We start from the raw sequence: 12,374 nt of genomic DNA, 5'->3' as shown, positions 1-12,374 counted from the left end.
ATCACATGGTAAGTAAAAAGGAAGTGTGTCAACCTGTAATAACAGCAAGTATACAATATATACATGTTAAGTGTTTACTGGCCAGTGGTAGTGATTTGATTGGCTTTTTTTGAATCTATTAAAAACACAGAGGGTATAGTAGTGATGCATGTTTCTAGAATAAAAATTGTTGGTGCTACTGGTAAGCAATTAAACAGTGTGAAACAAGAGGTGCTATTAACTATGGAATTGGCAGGACAGCTGTTGGAGTGCAGTTTGTTGGTGATTCACAATCTCAGCATTGATGTAATATTTGAGACTAATTTCCCATGCAAACAGCAAGTAGGGGGTTCAGCATTCTGTGTTTGATTAATTATGTGGCAACAATGATTACTCCCCCTGTCTGTCTCATTTTTCATGTTTCCTGAGGTAGTTAAACTCTTCTCTTATCCTATCTGTAGTTTATAAGTAAATCAGAAACACTATCTTTGACTTTCATATAATTTTGTGTAGTAATATAGAAATATCGTAGAAAAGGTTTCTCTAGTGTTATCTATGTGTATATGTATATTATGTTGCGTTAGTTATAAGCGATGGAATCATAACAGGATGAAAGAAAATAAATTGGTACCATGGTAAAAAGAATTTATGTCAGACAAAGAGATAAGGTAAACTGAAAATGAAAGTTGTCAGCATATGTGGACTATAATTAACATCTGAAGTAATCAGCTCATTGGTGTAGTAGCAGAGACAATATGCAGTATAAACCATCTTGAATACTAGGTATCAATATTAATTGTGGTATAATAGAAGTGTTTGTGTTAAGTGCAATCAGGATATGGAGATAACTATCGAACTATAGAAGTTTGTCATAGTATAGCCTCTTCTAACATTAAGGAATTCTAACTTTAGACATAGTTGCCTGGAGTAATGTGTGTGGAAACAGTAAGCAAGGTTTGTATGTATATCAACCTTCAGGCTAGGATCTTAAGCAATTTGATGTAATACTGTGAAGTAATAGTTTTGCTAATGATAATTTTGTCGGATCGTTAATGAGAATTAAGTTTGCCTTAGCATAAGGAACTGTTACTGTGGAATGTTTTTCAGTAGAGTCAGTTTTGCATTAGATAAGCAGAGTAGGTATTTATTTATTAGATAATGAAACAATAATGAAATAATAAAATAATGAATAATGTTAGGGTCTTAATGGTTAGGGAGCCTGTCTTTGCGTTAGGGATATTTTTTGGGAATGCACTCCACTAGCTAGCAAGGTAAGAAATGTAAGTAAACTAATGGAGCTGAGAGACAAGATTGAGTAATGGAAAAGATGTTGTTGTTGTGGTCTTCAGTCCTGAGACTAGTTTGATGCAGCTCTCCATGCTACTCTATCCTGTGCAAGCTTCTTCATCTCCCAGTACGTACTGCAGCCTACATCCTTCTGAATCTGCTTAGCGTATTCATCTCTTGGTCTCCCTCTATGATTTTTACCCTCCACGCTGCCCTCCAATACTAAATTGGTGATCCCTTGATGCCTCAGAACATGTCCTACCAGCCGATCCCTTCTTATAGTCAAGTTGTGCCACAAACTCCTCTTCTCCCCAATTCTATTCAATACCTCCTCATTAGTTATGTTATCTACCCATCTAATCTTCAGCATTCTTCTGTAGCACCACATTTTGAAAGCTTCTATTCTCTTCTTGTCCAAACTAGTTATCGTCCATGTTTCACTTCCATACATGGCTATGCTCCATACAAATACTTTCAGAAACGACTTCCTGACACTTAAATCTATACTCGATGTTAACAAATTTCTCTTCTTCAGAAACGCTTTCCTCACCATTGCCAGTCTACATTTTCTATCCTCTCTACTTCGACCATCATCAGTTATTTTGCTCCCCAAATAGCAAACCTCCTTTACTACTTTAAGTGTCTCATTTCCTAATCTAATTCCCTCAGCATCACCCGACTTAATTGGACTACATTCCATTATCCTCGTCTTGCTTTTGTTGATGCTCATCTTATATCCTCCTTTCAAGACACTGTCCATTCCATTCAACTGCTCTTCCAGGTCCTTTGCTGTCCCTGACAGAATTACAATGTCATCAGCGACCCTCAAAGTTTTTATTTCTTCTCCATGGATTTTAATACCTACTCCGAATTTTTCTTTTGTTTCCTTTACTGCTTCCTCAATATACAGATTGAACAACATCGGGGAGAGGCTACAACCCTGTTTCACTCCCTTCCCAACCACTGCTTCCCTTTCATGCCCCTCGACTCTTATAACTGCCATCTGATTTCTGTACAAATTGTAAATAGCCTTTCACTCCCTGCATTTTACCCCTGCCACCTTCAGAATTTGAAAGAGAGTATTCCAGTCAACATTGTCAAAAGCTTTCTCTAAGTGTACAAATGCTAGAAATGTAGGTTTGCCTTTTCTTAATCTAGCTTCTAAAATAAGTCGTAGAGTCAGTATTGCCTCACGTGTTCCCATATTTCTACGGAATCCAAACTGATCTTCCCCGAGGTTGGTACTACCAGTTTTTCCGTTCGTCTGTAAAGAATTCACGTTAGTATTTTGCAGCTGTGACTTATTTAACTGATAGTTCGGTAATTTTTACATCTGTCAACGCCTGCTTTCTTTGGGTTTGGAATTATTATATACTTCTTGAAGTCTGAGGGTATTTTGCCTGTCTCATACATTTTGCTCACCAGATGGTAGAGTTTTGTCAGGACTGGCTCTCCCAAGGTGGTCAGTAGTTCTAATGGAATGTTGTCTACTCCCGGGGCCTTATTTTGACTTAGGTCTTTCAGTGCTCTATCAAACTCTTCACACAGTATCATATCTTCCATTTCATCTCCATCTACAGTGAATAGTGAATAGTGTGAGTAGTGAATAGTGAATAGTGTTTTATTCGTCTCATAACATACAATTTCTAATCATATGATTAGTGTACAGGAGACACGTCAAAAAATGGATAACACAACTTAGGCCTAATTGGTACAAAGAATTTTAACATTAATATAAACTTTTATTTTTCTTTCCTCCCTTTTGTGAAGGACAGCTACATTTACACACAAGACTATATGTAAATTTATCCTGCTCAAATGTTCAGTTCATCCTTCATGAACTCCTCAACAGTGTAGTAGCAGCGTTTGACAAGTATATCATATAGCTTTGTTTTCAGTGTCTCTAGGTTCATATTCAGAACATTCTTTCCTTTTAGCTTGTTATGAATTTTCATTGCCATATACTGAGGAGACTGCGCATATAGGTTTAACCGATGAATGGGAAGCATGAAATTGTCTTTGTTTCTTGTGTTATATGAGTGATTGAAACAGTTTTTCTCAAATAACTCTAAATTGCTATGTAGAAAGATGATAATATCATAGATGTACAAGGAGGGAACTGTTAATAACTGTTGTTTTTCAAATAGTGGGCGACATGATGTCCTTTGATGGGCGGTACACATGTTCCTTATTATTCTTTTCTGTAGCTTTAGTATGCGCAATATATTGCTTGAATTTCCCCAAAAAATAATACCATACCTTACAACTGATTGAAAGTAGCTGTGGTATGCAATTTTCCTTGTATTCATGTCTGTTGCACCAGCTAATATTTGCATAGCAAATGCAAAGCTACATAATTTGTTTAACAGGTAGTCAACATGTTTATTCCAATTTAAATTTTTATCTAGGTTTAACCCTAAGAACTTTACAGAATCTACTTCCTCTATATCCTGATTTTTATGAGTTATTTTAATTTCTTGGGGCTTTGACTGTTTTGTTCTGAACTGGACCATGTGGGTTTTGGGGATGTTCAATCTTAATCCATTCAGTTGGAACCATGTTTCTAGTTTGTTCATTATGTTTATTATGTAGAGAGGGATGTTTTCTGGCTCCTGGTTTTCAATTAATACAGATGTGTCATCTGCAAATAAAATCGATGGAGCATTTATATTGTTCGGTAAATCATTAACATAGAACAAGAACAAAACAGGTCCTAGAATCGAGCCTTGAGGGACACCTTGGGCTACTGTTTTCCATTTTGAATAGTAATTTGCTGAATTTGATGAGACAATCACTCTTTGTTTCCTATTTGATAAGTATGAAGTAAGCCAATTTAGAACATTACCCTTGATCCCATACTTGTCAAGCTTATAGATAAGCAGTGCATGATTTACAGAGTCAAAAGCTTTTGTGAGATCACAAAAGATTCCTGCAACTTTATTATGGTTGTCTAATGATGTGCTGATCTTGTCGATAAACTTGTTAATTGCATCAGTAGTACTTTTGCCACGCTGGAAACCAAATTGGTTTTCCGTAATAATATCATATTTCTCAATAAAATTTCGAATCTGCATAGCAGCAGCATTTTCAAAGATTTTTGAAAGGACTGGAAGGAGGGAGATGGGACGATAATTCCCCATATCCTCTCTTGACCCTTTTTTGAGCAACGGTTTTACTTCCGCATACTTCAGTACCTCTGGGAAGCTTCCTTGCTCAAAGGATTGGTTTATTATTTTAGATAGTTGGTATCCTATTATTTTACACACAGATTTAAGGACTTTTGCTGGTATTCCATCCCAACCTGCAGAATTTTTGTTTTTTAGTTTTAATATAATTTTTTCTACATCTATTGTTGAAACTGTTTGGAATTTTGTGAGGCATTCAGAATTATGATTTAGTCCAAAGGGACATACATTGTTCCCATAATCTGCAACATTAACCTCTGGTTTCACTACATTAATGAAGAACTCATTGAAGCATTCTGAAATTTGAGCCGGATTTACAATGATCTCATCTTCAAGCTTAATTGTACTAATTCCATGTCTAGAGGCTTTGATACCTAATTCGTGTTTTACAACTGACCACACTGCCTTTCATTTATTCTCATGTTTTAAGATTAATTTATTGTTTGTCATTTGCTTCGCTGCTTTGACAACTTTCTTAAATGTACTTTTGTATCGTTTAACATATTCAATAAATTCAATTTTTTTTATTATGTCTTAGTTCCTTATGTAGCTGCCTTTTCTTAGCACTGGAGGTTTTTATACCTTTAGTGATCCATTTTAATTTTGTCATTTTATTGAAATAAGTTTTTTGTGGAAACATTTCATTGAAAACACTTAGAAAATCCCTTAAAAATGCATCAAATTTGCTGTGCATGAAATATTTTTATCAAAGTGCCATTCTGTCTCCTTGAGCTTATCATGGAATAGAGTCAAAGTTTCTTGGTTGAAGATCCTTTTTACATAAGCTTTTTTACATGTGACTTCTCTACCTGCTCTGGGTAGCTCAATGAATAATGCTGAATGATCAGAAATTCCTAGATCTAGACAAAATTTATATCCATCTTCAAATACGTAATTCGTTAAAATATTGTCAATGCATGTGGCTGACTGAGCATTTTCTCTTGTAGATTCAGAAAAATTTAATTTGAAGCCATATTTTTTTTATTAAGTCTGTAAATTTTGATACCTCACATGTTTCATTCAACACATCCTCTTCTATTTCTATAACGTTGCCCTCAAGTACACCGTCCTTGTATAGACCCTCTATGTACTCCTTCCACCTTCCACAGACAAGATTGAGTAATGGAAAAGATAACTGTTTACAAACAAATATGATGTAACTGTAATGATGATCTAGTTTTAAATTAGGCAACGTCGGGTACTGTTCATATTGTGCAACTCATGACACAGCAGCTGGAATGAGAGATTAACAGAAAGAGCAATATTTACAAGTCATATGATGCTGCATCATTGGATCTACAGGTTATCTGAAAACTTTTATTTGTGTTCTGAGGAATACTGGGATGAAGAAGCGTAATTTTGCTGATTAACTGATAACTGTGATGCTAGGCTGATGAATATTCTGACAGGTCAACTATTAGGTAACATTTTGTGATTTTGTGAGAATTTAATTTTCTGGTTGAATGAGAGTAATACTAAGAGTTGAGTAGACAAATGGGGCTATGATTTGGTACAACTTTCATCCCCTTAATTCTGATTTGAGTAGTAATTAAGTTATGTGATGGCGATTCTATGCTTTTTTTATAATGTAATGAATAGTAAATCTATGATATTGCGCATCTTGAGTTTTTGCTATTTTGCAAATGGAAAAGAGATCCAAATCCTTTGAGTTTAACCAGTTTCAGACAATTATGACTTAGAGTAATGTTTTGTAGGGTAATGTGCAATTGATTATAAATTTTTATAGTCACCACCTTTTGTACTATAGTCAATTTTAAAGCTAATTATTGTAATGTTATGAGAACTATATAATGTATTTATATATGATGTAATGACTATAATTTGCCATTAGTGTTAAATATTTTTAGACTTAAGTTAGAAGTAAAAGTAAGTGTACTAAAGTGGGATACTTTGTCTAATTTTTTCATGTACTTTGGTGGAGGAGAACCACCTCCAAGGGAACTGATAGCAGTGCACGTCCTTGCTAAGTGCCACATGAACCTCTTGAAGGCTTGGACAGCTTGGTGAGAAAGTGTTTTAAAGCTCATTAAAAGTGTGAAAGTGGTTGCAAAAAGTACTAAACATTGAGCAAGGGAAATTTTTTGTCTAAACATGAACTGAAATATGCAGTATAAATTTTCAACCCATGAGGATGTATTTTGTTTAGCAAGACATGATTTGTATAAAATGATATGTATCTTAAAATGTAATCTTTATTTACCCAGAAGGACATCACTTGTGATCAAGATGCCCAATTTTTTGTTGAAAGTATAACTGGTAGATATTTTGTGATATTGTACACTGTATGTAATTATTTTGTATGCAGATTTTCGTATGGCCAGTTCACATATGTATAAATTTGAAAAAAACATATTTGCCGTAGTTTTGATACATTTTCTTTTGTAATATTTTTTGTGTAGATTTTTAGCCCACTGTCTGGGGTCACTTGTGGTCATTGAATTGCCCAGTGAGCGATTTGCAATATCTGTCTGGTCAATCCAATGAGGGGGTGATGTGACGAAGCAAACTGGGATATTTTTACTTCCCCTCTTGTTTTGCCATTTGCCTGCTTAAATTCGTTTTTTAACTTTTAAATAATTACTATTAACATACATGAGTATAATCTGCATTTTCATAAAAGAGAAAGGTTGGCCCTTAGTTTTAAAGTAAAGACACCAGTTCTAACTTTGTGCCTAATTTTTATATATGTCATTGATTTTCTAATATATTTTGGTTATTACTAGTTAGTATCTTTCATTATAGTGCAAAATCAGTAATTGTTTCATAAGTTACATTCTGTTCTTGATGCATAAATAAACAAAAATTTTGTACTAATTGTAAACATTTGGAAGATGAAATGCTTTTATTCTTAAAGTATCTATTTGGCTCTAGTTGGAGACATGTTAACAAAACCAGCCCTTAGTTATTTCCAAAGTAATTAACAGTTTTGTCAAAAGTATTGTTTACATAATAATATTTGTTAATTTCATGATTAAAACAAATAATTTGCCTTAACCCTTGTAGTAGGAAAAAATATTAAGAAGATGGAATTGTTCAATGTATTCATTTGATTTAATGAGTTAAGTTTTAATTGTAATTTCTGTAAATTTAACTTTAAACAATATGTAGTTTCAGTATCTATTATTGTGATGATGTATAAGGGCCTGATTTTTGGTCACGAGACAGTCAGTCCATGGCTGAGTTGCAGACGAGGAACCTATGTTGGTTAGAATGACAACAATGCATCAATTTAACAGTGTAGTAAGTGTTAGACAATTAGGCCGTGTGTCGTAACAGTGACAGTGTCTGCTCCATATGTACCTTTCTATTCTTCAAGAACTGTGAACTTTGTGGTTAGGCTTTTACTGCTTGTAGGTCTTCAACAGTAAATTATTGTAGCAGTATGTAGATGGTTCACCTGCTAACTAATAATGAGGCTTATAGGAAGTTAGAACAATAGTGCACTGGCCATATATAACTGTGTATTATTGGGGGGTTGTGAAAATAGATAGTAAAAGACTATGATACGCAACTGTGCATCTGTCGGCTACATCATTTACAGTAGACAGTAGTTGCATATCCAGCTCCTATTTTTTCAGCCAGTACATCAACACCAAGGACAAGAAACGAAGAAATAAATAAAAGTAGGCAACCCTCTACAAGATGAGTAGGAAAAAACAGTTCTATAATACATGAAATGTATTTGCAGTTGTGAATATTAACAACTATCAGCTGTGTAAAGGAATAACAACAATGAAAATTTGTGCCGGACTGGGACTTGAACCCAACTTTCCCGCTTCTTGTGAATGGTTGCCTTAACTATTGAGCTATCTGAGCATGGATCACATCCAAATCCAAAGTTCCATATGTCATCAACCCTGTGTGTACAACCTGCACTCATACATCCATTACGTATATTCCCATACAGAGGAGACATTTTAATTTAAAGTCACTTGCCTGGTGTCAGCAGGTAAATATTATATTGCAGTGCCTGTGGTGTTCAGAAGTACAATGCATGTTTTTTTAGCCATGCATGCATGTCCAAAGGAACAGGCACTGTGGCAGCTACAGCCATTATGAAATACATGAAATGTATTCACAATTGCAAACATGGACAACCATCATTGTTGTCAGTCTATTATATAGCTGATGTTTGTTTGAGATCAAATATCTGCAACTGGGCAGCCAGATGCCAAAAGACACAGGTGGGCAGATGTGGACAAACAGCTGACCTAGGGGCAGTTAGGCAGCCTATGCAAAAGTGCTGAATTGCCCAAGTGCATGCAGGCAGGGGTGGCCATGTAGCCTGCATATGCATAGAATGTATGCAACAGGACCACCTGGTGGGTAATCTATACTCACTGCACCTGCCTGAGGGATGGCCACAAGTATCCAAACCTGTACCCTCTGGGGCAGCTATGTTGATAAACACAGATGACTGGCTCTTTTTATCAGTTAATGGTAGAATATATTAAGAAATTTATTAAACATAAACATTAAATTTGCTCATCTAATCTGCATAATGCTTACATACATACTTTTGAAAGTATTGGCACATGGATGATATTCTCTATAAGGAATTACACTATCAGCGATAAAGTTGGGAAAATAGAAAAGATGTAATGAAATAAACTGCTTGATATTTAGATATGACTTTGCAATAATCTTTATAACTCTCCTAGCTGAATTGGTATAAATGAATCTCTGGAAGTTAATACCACTAGAAAAGACTTAGGGATCTCAGTGATAGAAATAGAATTCACAGGTAACCATATGAAAAGATTCACAAAATGCTAACTGTGCACAGAACATCATACCCAACCATATTTGCAACAAAAAGTGTGTCTGAAAATGCAAAAATTGGTAGACCTATACAACACCACAGTGACTGTGAAATGCTTATTGGTAACAAACAACAGCACTCACTGATAAATTAGATAAAGCAGAGACATTAGAAGGAAGATTTAGGAAGAGAATATGAAATCAGTTAGTTACCACAGCTATAAAATTTAAAAATAGTTGCAAAATATTAAAAAAAACATAAAAACACAGTAGGAATAATACACAGAATACAAATGTTTTTAGATATTCATACTTGTGAGTGACAGTCTTAGAAAGATAACAGATTAGTACCTACAGAACAATAAGACAGTGCTAAATGGGTTCTTGAAATTAAAATAAAAAAGAAACACTTTTAAATGGGAAGAAATAACAAAAACATAGGTTTAAAGAAGAAAGTGTTATAAATGCAATTCCCGAATAGAATGGATATTTAGATCAAATGTCTCAAAAGAGAGGGAACTGATATATTGTGACATTATTACACAAAACTGGAGGAAAAGGAAACAACAGAAAGAAATGAACAACAGAAAGAAATGAAATTTACATGTTATTCTCAAATATCTTTAATATAAAGAAATAAAAACAATTACAAACAGTGGAAAGTCCAGGACTGAATAATAACAATACAGAAAGGACAGATTGCTACTCTCCACGTTCACACAACAACTCATATACATATGTCCACTGTGTCAGGGCACTCAGACACGATTATGATTGTATCTGTACCTGATGGGAACAGCAGTCTAATTGTGGTGGATAGTGGGTGTATGGAAGAGGCATTGGATGGGGAGAGTGAGGAATGGCAGGAGAGAAGTGTGGGAAGATGCCAGTGCTCCAGCAATAAAATTCTCCTGGACTGCAGTCCTAAATTCCTGAATCTCATCTCCCAGATGGAAACACTTGCCCTCCAGAATCTAGAGCAGCATGCATGATGTCACCTCAAGAAACTGTCCAGTCGCATCACCTTCTACCACTATCCACCACACCACAAGAGCCTCCATCAAACTTCCCCTGCATCCCCAAAAGCTGCCAAACCCCACCATGTAGACCTGCTACATTTAACATACCCTCAGAAACTGCCTCCCATCACCCTTTAGAACCCAGAACCTAAACAGACCCATAAAACAGTCATGACTCTCTCCTCAAAAAGCCTCAGTCCCACAGAAGTATTAGTCCATTCCAAACACATTATCTTTCATTGCACTCCCAAATTCAGTTGTGCTGGGCTTGTTAAAGACCTTCTCTCTATCTTCTGTCATCTACAGCAGAGACATTTTTCATCACTGTCATAGACTCAATCCAAAACCAATATTGAGTCCTGTCTGACTCAACTTACTCCTCCATTCAACCATGACTCATCTCTGCTGCACCCAAATCACTCCATGTTAACTTTCCAGAATTTTATAACCTTTAACCCTGCTTCACAGTAATTCTCAAAATACCTCAACATGGAAACCAACCTCACATCTGCAGAAAGGACTACAACTCACCATCTAAAACTGATGCCTGCATTATGTTCCTACTTGCCAACAAAGAATCCACCACTGTGCCTATGAATCACAGGAATTAACAGCTGTCAGGTACATCCACATACAAGCCCTACCACAGTAGCCCCCTTTCTGAAATCCAGCAGGTTCTCCAGTCCCTCCTCAAATCCTTAGGTTCATTCCAAAATGTCTCCTTTAAGTCTCTCTCTCTCTCTCTCTCTCTCTCTCTCTCTGTCTGTGTCTCATCCCCACCACTCCCCACATCCTTATCTCCTACATGCTTCTTAAATTTCATAAACCCAACAACCACCCAGAATGCACCATTGTCCCCCAAAGAGAGAATCTCTGCCCTCTGGACCAACACCTTCAGCTTAACTGTAAGTTACTCTCATGTGTAAAAGACATCAACCATTTCCTTCAATGACTCTGCGCTCTTCCTGTTCCTTTACCTATTCAGTGCCCTGTTTGTTACTGTTGATGCAACCTCCCTCTACATCTACACTAACATCCTCAGTCAACATCTAGCCTTTATTGAGCACTGCCTTTTCTAATGCCTGACTGACTTCAAACCTACACATCTTTCCTGGTCACCTATAATTACTTCTCCTTTAAAGCCATGACCTAGGACTGGCCTGGTACAGCAATTGGCACCCACATGGCACTGTCCTATGCTAACCTATTCGTGGGCCATCTGGAAGAACCTTTACTAACCACCCAGAATACCAAATTCTCACTTGGTTGGGATTCATTGGTGTCATTTCATGATCTGAACAGAGGGTGAGGACACATTATTCACATTCCTCCAGAAGCTCAATATTTTCTCCCCAATTTGCTTCACCTGGTTCCCCTCAACCCAGCTAGTTACTTTCTTCAATGTTGAGCTCCACCTTGAGGATGGCTACCTCTGTCGACAACAAACCTACCAACCATGAACTTGAATCTATACTTCCACTTTGACAGCTGCCACCCATTCCATACCAAGAAGTCTGTTCCATATAGGTTAGCCATCCATAGTCATTGCATCTGCAGTGGTAAGCAGTTCCTCTCCAAATATTCCAAGGATCTCATTGACACCTTCACAGACCTAAATTATCCTCACAGCCCTGTCCACAAACGTATCTCCCATGCCTTGCCTCACCAGTCCCCTGCTACCCTTCACATACCAACTGACCAGCCACAAAGTAACATTTCTCTTGTGACACAGTACTACAAAGGACTGGAACAACTGAACCACATGCTCCACCAGGATTGTGCCCTGAAATTAGAAATATCCTCTGCACTATCCTCCCTACCCCTGTCATAGTGGTATTCCGCTGCCCTCCCAGTGTATGAATATCACTGTCAATTCCTACTCCACTCCTGCTCCAAGCCTCCTGCCTCATGGCATACATCCCTCCAATACACTCAGATGCGAGACCTGCTCCATACATCCTCCCACTAGCACCTATTACAGTCCTGTCACTGACATCTGCTACCCCATTACAGGCAGGGCCACCTGTGCAAGCAGCCACTTGATTTATCAACCACAGTGCTGCAATCTATCAAGCATGACAACTAAAAAGCAGTCGGCACACATGAATGGCCACCAAAAAAC

The 12,374-nt window shown here is 36.7% G+C and overlaps 1 protein-coding gene across 3 annotated transcripts in view; it reads right to left on the bottom strand.

Annotated features, from left to right (window-relative positions):
• The window catches only part of LOC126174929 (cationic amino acid transporter 4), a 233,549-nt gene that overhangs the window by 21,214 nt on the left and 199,961 nt on the right, over positions 1–12,374 (bottom strand). The gene's annotated exons all lie outside the window — the stretch shown is intronic.

The sequence above is a fragment of the Schistocerca cancellata genome, chromosome 3 (genome assembly GCF_023864275.1).
Source record: "Schistocerca cancellata isolate TAMUIC-IGC-003103 chromosome 3, iqSchCanc2.1, whole genome shotgun sequence".
Lineage (NCBI taxonomy): Eukaryota > Metazoa > Arthropoda > Insecta > Orthoptera > Acrididae > Schistocerca > Schistocerca cancellata.
The sequence above is the reverse complement of the archived record's forward strand: the minus strand, read 5'-3'. Positions and strand labels throughout refer to the sequence as shown.